The sequence below is a fragment of the Dipodomys ordii genome, unplaced genomic scaffold, assembly GCF_000151885.1.
Source record: "Dipodomys ordii isolate 6190 unplaced genomic scaffold, Dord_2.0 Scaffold31, whole genome shotgun sequence".
In the NCBI taxonomy this organism is placed as follows: Eukaryota; Metazoa; Chordata; class Mammalia; order Rodentia; family Heteromyidae; genus Dipodomys; species Dipodomys ordii.
Window position 1 is genome coordinate 10,625,983 of NW_012267247.1, and position 11,411 is coordinate 10,637,393.

Genomic DNA, 11,411 nt, shown 5'->3' on the forward strand with positions numbered 1-11,411 from the left:
AAAGCACCCAGGCCCAGAGTTCAAGCCCCATGACCAACAACAACAACAACAACAACAAAAGAACAGGGAAATAAAGACAAGGCACTAACTAAATCTTACTGGAAGCAAAAAGGCTCCACCCATCTTCAAGATTTTAATTCTTCCAATTAAACACATGGCCAAGCTCTGGAACTCGAAAGAGAGTACAACATGGCTGAGATAGGCTAAAGTCTTCTTGTGGCATATGTTCTCTTTTTCTGCTATATTTCTTTCCTAATAAACTTTTCACCTTTACTTATATTTGCGTCTTGCCTGAATTCTCTTGCTAGAGGCCCACTAAGGTCCACTTAGCTACCCTAAATCTGGTGTGTTGGCTAGGAACTTAGAGATGAAGAATATCTTTTTCTGATGTGGATTCATTCGAAGGCAACATTACCTCTCCCTACAGATGCCACACTCTGCAGACCCAATGCAACCTACATGTGGGAACTTACACTTGATCCACCCACATGTCCAGAGCCTGTAATACATGTGCTCAACGAGCATTAACTAGTGTATGAACTGGTCGAGAGCTAACTTTTTTGTCCAAAATACCATTAATGATAATGACAATAAAACAGCATTATATATTAATGCACTGGGTAAAACCTCTCTTCTGACTACCAAAATTAATTTATCTAATTAGGAACTCTACAATACACCTACCTTTATTAAAATTACTCTAATGCCACTTTGCCAGTTGTGGTAAGGCACTATGATTCTAGCACTCCATAGACTAAGGCAGGAAGATCACAAGTTTGAGGCCAACCTAGATGTGTAATCTAGGTTAGAGATCAGCCTGAATTACATAGAAAGCCCCTGTCTCTAAAAAGAGAAATGGAGAGGACAGAGGAATGGAGAGAGATGGGGGAGGGGGGGAAGAGAAGAAGAGTGGAAGGGAAAGAAACAAAGCAGTTCTAAATTCTACTCACACTGCCTGTTGTGGCCATTACAATTTGCAGTGTGGGAAGGAACAGATAAGAACCTGCTCTGCCTGCTCTGGCTCAGGTGGAAAGGAGGATTTCCAAACAGGTAGATACCAATCTCTCCTCCTGCCCTGGTTCTCCTTCACTCTGCCAAACTACCCCCCCCTCCCCTCACCAATGTGGCTAAGACTCCAATCTCTCTCTAGCCCTCCCTCTTTTCTCCAGCCATGGGAACTACATAGGAGAACTGACGCCCAGCACCCTCACCTTCTCCTCCCAAAGGCTTCCTCCTCTCTCAGGCTCCAATCCTCCCACTTTCCAGTTCCCGACACCCTCAGCAGCTCCCCTGAACACACACAACTCAGCTTCTCAACCCACACACACCATTAGAATTGTCTGGGGGTACTTCTATAAATTTCTAGCTCCTGCTTGGTCTGAGGTGGGGGCTCCATCAGAGGCATGTTTGACAAGCTTTTCAGGCCCCGTGCTTGCAGGCATACCTATGCTGTCAAACTTCCCAGCCACTAGAGGTCCTGACACTCCCCCCCAAACAGTGGGTTCTGGCCTCCCTTCACAGAACCGCATTGTTGCCAGTCTCAGGCAGCCAGACTGGAGCCAGGCCCTCACCCATAGGAATTCCTCCACTCTGCAGGACACTACCAAAGGGCTCCTTCCCAAACAAAACTGAATCCCCAGGCTCCTTGCCTGTTCAGAGCCCACGGCCACTCCGGTTCCCATTGTGCCCCATAGGCATCTTGCCATGCAGGCAGCAAGGCCTCAGGAGCCCAGGGTGCACACACCAGTTGGGTGAGCACAGACTGCCTTTGCACCCACCTCAAGTTCTACCCCCCGCTGTTCCCTCTACCTGAAGTACCTACCCTCCCCACTCACGGACAATGTTTCTAGCCCTTCAAGACCCAGCTCCAGTCCTACCTTCTCTCTGAGGCTTTTTCCAAGTCTTCTAGAATTTCTTCTCCATTCTTGACCTCCTGACAAAGAATCAAAATCACAGCTCAACACAGTGCTAGTTTCCAACTGTCTCCCAAATGTTGACCATGTCTTCTCAATTACAATAAGTTCCTGATGGTAAGAAACATGGCATTGATTTACACCCATCAATTTAGCTCCAGAGACATTTTCCATGTCTGACCTCAATATCCTGACCTGTTGTCACCATGTTTTTTCAAAGTATCAATTAGTTGTACAACATGTCCGTTTTTTGCATACCTCTTAATCAAGGTCACTCCATCCTTCCTCCTACAAAACTGTTCTGGAAATAATACCTTTACATCTCTGAGTTGCCTCTGGGTGGCATGATTTTTTTTTCTCTGATTATATATTTCCCTAAGGCTTGAACTCAGGGCCTTGCTGCTTGCTAAGCTGGCACTCTACCACTTAAGCCAAGGCTCTAGTCTTTGCCCCAATTTTTTGATCAGAAGTCATTATATCCCACAAGAGCTCTAGGTACCAAACAGATACTCAATAATAAATGGCCTGCTTTCAAGAAAAAATTGTGACTCTCCTTTAGCCTATCAGTATTCCCTCACTACTACTGACTTTTTGAGTGTGTGCCGGCACTAGGGCTTAAACTCAGCCTGTGCTCTCACTTGGCTTTTTCACTCAGGGCTGGCACTCTACAACTTGTACCACACCTCTACTTCTGGCTTTTTGCTGATTAACTCGAAATAAGAGTCTCTCCCATAAGAATCTCTCAAGGTCTGGGAATGTGGCTTAGCAGTAGAGTACTTACCCAGCATGCATGAAGCCCTGGGTTTAATTCCTCGGTATCACATAAACAGAAAAAGCTAGAAGTGGCTCTGTGGCTCAATTGGTAGAGTGCTAGTCTTGAACAAAAGAAGCTCAGAGACAGTGCCCAGGCCCTGAGTCCAAGCCCCAGGACTGGCAAAAAAAAAAAAAAGAAAAGAAAGAATCTCTTAACCAGCCTTCAGCTTCAGATCTCAGCCTTCTGAGTTGCTAGGATTATGGATATGAGCCATCAGCGTCTTGAGATGGATCTTTTATTTTATTTTTTTTTTTTTTTGCCGGTTATGGGGCCTGAACTCTGGGTCTGGGCGCTGTCTCTTAGCTCTTCAGCTCAAGGCTAGTGCTCTACCACTGGAGCCACAGCGCCACTTCCGGCTTTTTTTTTCTGTTTATGTGGTGCTGAGGAATCAAACCCAGGGCCTCATGCTTGCAAGGCATGTACTCTACCACTGAGCTACTTTCCCAGCCCCATAGGGTTGGTTTTTTTGTTTGTTTGGGGTTTTTTTTAACTGTATTTTTTTTGTCTTTTCTTTTTTGGTACTGGGGCTCGAACCCAGGACGTTGCACTTGCTAGGCAAGCGCTTTGCCACTGAGCTACATCCCAGCCAGAGATGGATCTTTTAATAGCAACTTTTTGCTTGTATTCATCTATTAACATTAAGAGTCTTAAAAGAGGGGCTGGAAGGGCTGGGAAGGTGGCTCAGTGGTAGAGCACTTACTTTGCATGCCTGAGGCCCTGGGTTCAATTCCTCAGCACCACATAAGCAAAAAAGAAAAAAGCCGGAAGTGGCGCTGTGGGTCAAGGGTAGAGTGCTAGCCTTGAGCTGAAGAGCTGAGGGACAGCGCCCAGGCCCAGAGTTCAGACCCCACAACCGGACCCAAAAAAAAAAAAAAGAGGGGCTGGGAAGGTGGCTTGGTGGTAGAGTGCTTGCCTCACATGCATGAGGCCCTGGGTTCGATTCCTCAGCACCACATAAGCAGAAAAGGCCAGAAGTGGCGCTGTGGCTCAAGTGGTAGAGTGCTAGCCTTGAGCTGAAGAGCTCAGGGACAGTGCCCAGGCCCAGGGTTCAGGCCCCACAACCAACCGTCCCCTGTCCCCCCCCTCCCCCCGGCCAAAAAAAAAAAGTGTCTTAAAAGAACAACACTCTAGTCCAAACCTCCCCAGCCTCCCACAAGCAGGGCAGGCACCAATGCAGAGCCATTTACCACCCTTGAATCAGGAGCTATAGGGGTTACCACCCCTGAGAAAGCCCACACCCTGCCTCCTCCAGACACAGCAAGACAGGAATAAACCACCTACTGACTGGAAAACATGTGTTAACTGCCTACAGAGCAAGAATTACTTTATATTTCTACTTACATGTCACTTTTTAAGAATACCAAGTTCTGCCTGTGGACCTGTTTCAAGCACAGCATCACTAGAGCATTCTTTCAGTCCCTAGTAGCCCTGTGCAACGTTTACAGAACCAGCATGCCTCAGGATTACAAAGTAAAGCCAAACAGTCCCCTTCCCACAAAGAGCAATTTAGACAGTGATATCTGGGGGGGGGGGGGGAGAAGGGGGAAGGGGAGGAGGATGCCGGTCCTAGGGCTTGGACTCAGGGCCTAGGCACTGTTCTTGAGCTTTTTGCTCCAAGCTAGTGCACTACCACTTGAGCCACAGCTCTATTTCCAGCTTTTTGTAATTAATTGGGGATAAGAGTCTTGTAGACTTTTCTGCCAAGGCTGGCTTCAAACCACGATCCTCAGCTCTCAGCCTCCTGAGTAGCTAGGATTACGGACATAAGCCACTGACTGGCACACAGCTAGCCAATGATTTTTACACAGCTTTGCAAACACAAAAACCTTTACCAGCCCCCACAATGACTTCTTCCCTGCAACCCACCTGGAGGACCTCCAGGTCCCTGTTGTCCACACCCAGGCTTCTTAGACTGTGGTGCTACACAGGAAGGTGAGGTGTTGTCACTGAAATGACTTCATAAAGCTCCTGACTGAATTCAGGTCCTATGAGCCAGATCCACTGGTGGATCGCACAGGGCCCAGTTTGCCCCCTCAAGTCTGTATTCATCTGTGAAGTGCCTACTTCTCAAGGATGTTGGGGTACAGTGAGGTAATGAGAGCACTCAGCACTGCAGGGGAGGTACGGGTTATGAGTGTGACACAATGGACATCATTAGTGGGGTGGCCAGGGGCAGGTGACCCTCTGAATCTTAAGTTTTTTCAAATGTAAAAGAGAAATGGTTGGCATGGAAAATCAAATATTGTACATAAAACAGTAGCTAGGACCTGGCACGCAGGAGATATTAACAAAACAGACAGAGTTGGGGGCTCACAACCAAGTGACTGCTTTTAATGGACAAGCTGCTAATTACTACTGCAGGGGGGGAAAAGTCATCCAAACACTAAACATCAAAGAATAGTAAATCAATCAGAACTGTTAGAGGGAGGAGTGACTTCCATTAACACCAAAGGTCTATCCCTAATGGCCCCAGGGGATTCTGCTCAGAGCCACCACCACTCCAAAACCTTTCCAAGTAGTGTGTCTAAGAAGCCTTCACAGCACACATCTTTACAGATGTGTAGGAAGTGAGGAAGATGATCTGGAAGATGATCTTACTTCACCTTACTTTTCAAGCCCTTCCCCTGCCCCTCTGCCCCTCCCCACTACCCCCCTCCTGCTTTTTTTTTTTTTTTTTTGACTGTGGCCTGAACTCTGGGCCTGGGCTCTGTCCCTCAGCTCTTCAGATCAAGGTTAGCGCCCTACCACTTGAGCCACAGCGCCACTTCTGGCTTTTTCTGCTTATGTGGTGCCAGTGCCTCACGCATGTGAGACAAGCACTCTACCACTGAGCCAACTTCCCAGTACCCCTTTTTTAATGCCAGTCTTGGGGCTCAAACTCAGGGCCAAGGTGTTGTCCCTAACCTCTTTTAGTCAAAGCTTGTACTCTACCACCTGAGCCAAGGCTCCACTTACAGCTTTTTTGGTAGTTAATTGTAGATTGGAGTCTCACAGACCTTCCTACCCAGGCTGGCTTTGAACCTTGCTCCTCAGATCTCAGCCTCCAGAGTAGCTAAGATTACAGGTGTGAGCCTCCTTCTTTAAGGAAAATACCCAACGCTAACTAACCCTCAAAGTAATAAAGTCAGTGATCATCGATCAAATTACAATCACCAAAGAACAAATGAAGACATCCCTTACCCAGAGAACCCAGGAGCTGCACCCACTTTGGAAAAACATTTAGCAGCCCTTGAGGACAGAGAGTCTTTCTGTGTGTTCTCTGCCCCGCCAGCTAGTATTAGAGACCATATATGCCTTCCGCTTCCAGCATCACTCAGGAACTGCCCTCCGGATGACTAAATTCACTCCAGAGAAACATGCAAGTCTGTTCCATGAAGTGGTCATTGCTAGTCTCACTTTGAAGACAGGAAACCAAAGCTCAGGGATCAAAGTGCCCCAAGCCACCCAGCCCAGAGGTCTCTGGGTATGCACCCCTGACTCCAAAGCAATCTGCCACATGGCCTTTATAGCCAAATTGTCTGTGCCATTTGGTGCTCTCAGCTACTAAGCTCACAACGTGAATAATGTGACAATGACATTCCCAAAGAAGGGTGGGAGTCAGAGGAAGAGTGCAGCCACCACTCAGAAGTGATTAATTATAAATGCTTTTAAATCTACATCATGCATTAGCCCTGGAAGGCCAGCCATCCTCAGGGAGCCTGCTTTCCCTGTTCTAGTCATCAGGTGGGTTCCACCAAGAGATCTGACATCGGAGTCCCTTTTTCTACAGCCCTCTGTGTGCCCAGTTCCTTGCACCACTTTGAATTGAGAGAATTAAGTTACCTGCTCTGTCTCTAGAAAAGGCTTAAAAGTGTAGTTCACTCCACCTAGGGCAGGACAGACAGGAACTGGAACGAGAAAAAGGGCCTTTCTGTGCCCAGAAACAAAGCTGCTCTGGTACCTGGGAGCCCTGGGAGTCCGGGAATGAGTCACCACAAAGAATCCAACTCACTTTTAGGGAGCATTGTACAATGTTGCAGATCTGGTTCAAAGGAGGCAGGATTTTTTTTCCTTTAATCAAACCTTAAATCTAGCGTCTATCAGATAAAAGTGGCCCATTAAATCACTGACATTCAAACCATCATGCTTTCATAGATCTACAGTTAGGAGAAAACCAGAAACTTCCTCATGTACAATTCTTACCTCCCAAGTAAAGCTGAGGGTGGTCTTCAGATCCCAGATTTACCCCATAATGCAAGCGAATACCCATTGTTCAGTGGCACTTGCTACAGTGGCAGATGAAGTAAAACGGGACCCAGATCTGGGAAATAGACCTCAATTTGACTCCTGGCAGTGCAGGTCCTGGCAGATTTAATCCCTCTGGATCTCAGTCTTTCCCTCAGAGATGGGTGGTAATTCCAATGGTATACATTGATGTGAAATTACAATGCACTTTTTATTTTGTTTTTTGGGTTTTTTTTAATGGCTGAGTCTTGAAATCTTCAGAAGAAAAATTTAACAATAAAATTTTAATTTAAAAATTTTTTAAATAAATTTAACCTCCTGACTAGAAACATGTAAGGCCAAACAGGTCCATGAGTGCAGTGATGGAATAAACACACTTAGCTGCACCTACTTCTGTGCTGTGTTCTATTTTTAGACAGTATGAATAAGCTAATTAACAAAATTCTACTCACTGACTTATCTGAAAGCTTGTCGATTTTCAAAAACTCAACAGATGGACATAAACAGTCATTTCACAATGCATCTGACAAAAACAAAATGTGCTCTCTGCATCCTCAACATTTAAATTTTATAACATCCCACATTGCCAGTCCATTGTTAACTTGCAAGATGTCACTTCATCCCTGTGAAACGTTATTTCTTCCATCATGGCACAGGTATTAATAATACTCTGAAGTCCCACATATCTGTGCATGTCCCAACCTTCATTTCCATCAGGCAATGTAATCCTGGGCAGTTAGATCCCTTGAGTCTTAGCTGCCTCATCTGCCAAAGCAGGGCAATAGCTGTGTTACTAACCCATGGCTGCCGGACCAACACTACTGATTTATGCTACAGCAAGACTGAACAGTAGAGTCTGGAGAAACATCAATAAAAGCAATCCCCTCCCCTAGAACTACTCAATTCAGACCAAGCTGGGTGCTAGAGAAGTTAAAAAAAAAAATACAGGACAACCAAGGCCTTGAAAATGTCACAGCATCACAAAAGCCCCAGACACACAATGTGCAGGCAGCGCCAAAAGACAGGATAGTTTGGAGAAGGAAGGACAGCAAAGGAAGTGAGAAACAAACACCAACAGGGGTGGCTGGCAAAAGCTTGACAGAAGAAATTTGTGTAAGGGGCTGGGAAGGTGGCTCAGTGGTAGAGCGCTTGCCTTGCATGCATGAGGCCCTGGGTTCGATTCTTAGCACCACATAAGCAGAAAAAGCTGGAAGTGGCACTGACTGTGGCTCAAATGGTAGAGCACTACCCTTGAGCTGAAGAGCTGAGGGACAGCACCCAGGCCCAGAGTTCAGGCCCCATGACAGTCAAAAAAAAAAAAAGAAAGAAAGAAATTTGTTTAAGCAAAAAACACATGAGTTCAGAGTTGACAAGAATTGGAGCAATGGTGCTACCTGTAATCCCACCATTCAGAAGCTAAACAAGGAGGATCCCAAGTTCCAAGCCAACTAGATAAGACTACACAGCAAACCTGATCCTATTTTTAAAAAAATCCTATCAATAAGCAGAGTTCCTCACCTCGTTTCCAACCTAAATCCCCTCAAAATCCAACCTCCATGACTTCCCAAAGCTCAGGGTCACCAGCTCCTCATGCCATAAAACAGTCACTCGCACTTCATCAACATAAGGCTCTAGAGGACACAGAATACTGGCCAGAACACTTAAAAAGTCCCAGAAGCATGGCAATGACAATTCCATGCATTTTCCTGGAACCCATTCTCTTAGCACTTTAGTCCACGAAGAACTGAGAACAGCTGGGTTCAGTGGCTCAAGCTTGTAATCGTAGCTACTCAGAGGCTGAGATCTGAGGACCATAATTCAAACAAAGCCAGTCCAGGCAGAAAAGTCCATAAGATTCTTTTTTTTTTTTTTTTTTGCCAGTCTTGGAGTTTGAACTAGGGCTTAGGCACTGTCCCTGAGCTTCTTTTGCTCAAGGTAGCACTCTACCACTTGAGCCACAGTGCCACTTCCAGCTTTTTCTGTTTGTTTGGTACTGAGGAATTGAACCCAGGGCTTCATGCATGCTAGGCAAGCACTCTACCACTGAGCCACATTCCCAGCCCATCCATGAGATTCTTATCACCAATGAATTATGGAAAGAAGCTACAGTAGAGCTTGTAGGGTGCTACCTTTGAGCTAGCACTCAAAAAAAAAAACCTCAGTGACAAATACCCAGGCCCTGAGTTCAAGCCCTATGACCCACACCAAAGAAAAAAGTTGCCACTCCAAATGAAATTAAAAAAAAAAAAAACCAATAACCCCACCCCATCTTAAAAATTTTTTAAATAAACATTTAGCTCAGGAAAGCAACAATTAAATCAGAGTTCCAAAAACTTTTCAACTACTTTGCAGGACTCTTATCAAAATCTCTGTTCTTGGGAAATCCATGCCCCATTATGAAAGAAGGTTACATAAGCGGCAACAGTATTTCCACAGAGGGTTTCTACAAAGGAGGGGTCATTTTTCAAGACCATATATCCCATGCCAGGTATTATCCCTTGAAAGTTTCACATTTCTTCACACATCAAATGCTTGGCCCACACAGACCTTGCAAGGAAACAGTGCTCCACAGAGCTGCTCCCCATCCCTGGAAACCAGGACCATCTAAACTTGCTCCTGGTCCAAGAGCTTGTGGGCTGCAAGGCAGTCCTGAACATGACTTCCGGTGATTTACATGCTACCAAACTCTTCAATAACTAATATACTTACAAATGAGCAGCCCAGTGAGGCTGGTAAACTAGACCAATTTTAAAACTAGAAAAACAAAGTTTTAACCATGTGAAAGTAAAAGCAGATAAATAAATGATGAGATTTAGGTGTGTTTCCCCAGCATAATCATTCCTCCCAACATAAGCACCTGAGTAAGTATTATTCAGAAGCAAATTGCAGGCCTTTTCCATGTTCAATTAAATACAGGTGAAAACTTAATTACCATGCAGACTCTCAATCCCACTGCGTGGGACTCCTTGTATGATTTTGTCACCACCTATCACCCCATAGCTAGGGCTACAAGATGCACATTTCCCTGCTAAATCTTCATTACATATTACGTAATGAGAAAGAGTGCAGATCATTAAAGTTCACCTTTTCAATCATTTCAACCCCTATACCAATCCCTTTTTTTCACAGGGTATTTTCTACAAGTGGAAGACTTCATACTTCTCATCTTTCCCTACTCATTTTCTTGTGTGAATGTTAAAAATAAAAGGCAAGGGAATGGAGGGAATCCTGACCATCATCTCCTTTTAGAAGACTTTTTAGGTGTCACAGAGTGCCAGTGCCCCACCTCTGACACTTGACACAGGATCGCTGGGTGACCTTGGGCAAATCACTGCATCTCTGGGCCTCAGTTTCCCCCATCAGAAGAACCCCAACAATGGCTCAATGCTTCTCCCATTTAAGGCACAGATTTCAAATGCATCCCTGAGACATCACTATAGTGAAGGGAACCCCCAAAAGGACTGAGCCTCTGGACTGAGGAATGGGCTTTCATAGGACCCTCTGGGGGAAGAGAGGGAGGTTCTAGGGAGTTCAGGCGGCACCTCTGCACAAACCACTGGGCCAACTTCAGGTCTCGAACAAAAACCTGTTGGCCCGGACTCCTCTAACAAGGGGCCTGCCTCTCCCAGCGCTCTCAGCTCCCGCTCCGACCGGAAGAGGGGAAGGGTCTCCTGGAAGAGGCTGGACCCGTGCGCCCATTCACCCACCCCGATTAACCGAGCAGGACCGCCGGGCCGGGCCGGGCCGGGTCTCTGCCATCCCACGCGGAACAAAAGGCAGCTGGAACCCGGCTCTGCCGCCCCCGTCCCCTCTGCGCTCTGGGGGTGGGAGCCGGGGAGGGGGAGAACCTCGTCCCTGGGGCGGGAAGAGGGGCACTCCCCGCGCCAGCCCAGAGGAGAGAAGGGGACACCCTCCCCCAATTCCTGGAGGGAAGCCGGGCTGTGCTCTGCACGGGGGCGGCGGGAGACCCGGCTGGGGAGCGAGGGGCGCCGGGCCTGGAGGGGCGGAATCCGCTCTGGGGAGGGGGGCGGGGTTGTTCCGAACATCAGGGGGGCTCCGGGATCGGAGCTCAGGAGCACGGGGAGCCCCCTAATAGGGAAATAGGGGGAAATCCCTGCGGCGGACAGAGAGATCCCGGTGGGGAGGGAGCCACGCTCCAGCCTGTGGGGCGGGTCCGGGTGCGGGGGGGGGGAGGAGAGTCCAGCTCGGAGTGGGGGTCCAGCTGAGGCAACCGGGGTGCATGCTCTGGGGGCTTGCTGGGGTGGAGCGAACCTGGGATCTGGGAACGCCCGTGCCCTGGGGCCCCTGGTCCGGCCCCCGAGCCCCGCAGGTCCAGGCTTACCTCAGTTCTTCCCAGCCCGCGCCAATGCGCGGTTGCAGCCGCCGGTAGCGCTGGAGAGGCGGGAGAGACCCGAGCCCGTGCGGCGTTTGACACCCACACACCAGCCAACATGGCGGCC

The 11,411-nt window shown here is 47.5% G+C and overlaps 1 protein-coding gene across 2 annotated transcripts in view; it reads right to left on the reverse strand.

Moving 5' to 3' along the window:
• Positions 1–11,389, reverse strand: part of Epn2 (epsin 2) — an 81,688-nt gene extending 70,299 nt beyond the window's left edge. For both annotated transcript variants that reach the window (XM_013016360.1, XM_013016359.1), the window contains exon 1: positions 11,294–11,389. The gene's annotated coding sequence lies outside the window, so the exon portion shown is untranslated. The remainder of the gene's footprint in view (positions 1–11,293) is intronic.
• Between the last annotated feature and the right edge of the window lie 22 nt (positions 11,390–11,411).